Source organism: Drosophila grimshawi, unplaced genomic scaffold (assembly GCF_018153295.1).
Source record: "Drosophila grimshawi isolate 15287-2541.00 unplaced genomic scaffold, ASM1815329v1 contig_619, whole genome shotgun sequence".
Classification (NCBI taxonomy): domain Eukaryota; kingdom Metazoa; phylum Arthropoda; class Insecta; order Diptera; family Drosophilidae; genus Drosophila; species Drosophila grimshawi.
This window is the reverse complement of record NW_025063439.1, coordinates 1-1,179: the sequence shown is the minus strand read 5'-3', so window position 1 is coordinate 1,179 and position 1,179 is coordinate 1. Positions and strand designations below refer to the sequence as shown.

Here is a 1,179-nt window from a genome sequence, read left to right as displayed (position 1 = left end):
TTCTCGATATTATCATGAATTTGAAAAAGAAAATATATTCTTCAGTTTTCTCCATACAAATTATACACAATGAGGTTGTTATGTATATCCATATAAATTACATATTATGAGTATTTCGTGTGTGCACTAATAAAAGTGCACACATTATTTATCCAATAATATACCATATGCTCAAATATTAAAAACATTTAAAGCAACTTATTTAGCATAGTCTTACAACCCTCAACCATATGTAGTCCAAGCAGCACTATAAAAATTAATTAAAGTACATAACAGCATGGACTGCGATATGCGTTCAAAATGTCGATGTTCATGTGTCCTGCAGTTCACACGATGACGCACAGTTTGACTGCGTTCTTCATCGACCCATGAGCCGAGTGATCCACCGCTTAGAGGTGATACAATTTTTTTTTTGTTTATTTCATTGTCAAAATATATTTATTGAAAGAAATTAAAAATACACCATTTTACTGGCATATATCAATTCCTTCAATAAAATTGATTTACCTAAAAAAATGTTGTGAAATGTCTTAGTCTTACATAATTTATAAAAATATGGTATATGAAACAATTTCAATAAGATAGCCAAACAAGAATATTAATATAAACATATGTAAAACATTAACCTGGAAACAGGTACAACAATATATATTTAGGTTGTTGCGTTTATACAATGTATGCTCATAGAAATAATGACCAATACATTTGTGCAACGCATGCATATTATGGTACATATACACGCAAAGTTTATCCATTAAAAATACAAAACACATAATTATGTTATATCGCAATTTTCAAATGACCATTTATAATTATAATTATTTGTGTAATCTCGTAAATTAATAGAATTTTTATTATATATATATATATATTATATATACAAAATATGACATCTGATTTATTAACGGTAAGGGACATTATACAAAAATGATCCTTCCGCAGGTTCACCTACGGAAACCTTGTTACGACTTTTACTTCCTCTAAATAATCCAAGTTCAGTCCAACTTTTTGCGAAACAACCGCAACACACAAGGCGTCACAGTGATCACGTCCGGAGACCTGCCTAAATGTAATTCAATCCGGTAGTAGCGACGGGCGGTGTACAAGATGGGCAGGGACGTAATCAATGCGAGTTAATGACTCACACTTACTGGGAATTCCAAGTTCATGTGAACAGTT

The 1,179-nt window shown here is 31.1% G+C and overlaps 1 pseudogene; it reads right to left on the bottom strand.

Moving 5' to 3' along the window:
* Positions 1 to 216: 216 nt before the first annotated feature.
* LOC122322763 lies at positions 217 to 397 on the bottom strand (annotated as a pseudogene).
* Positions 398 to 1,179: the final 782 nt, after the last annotated feature.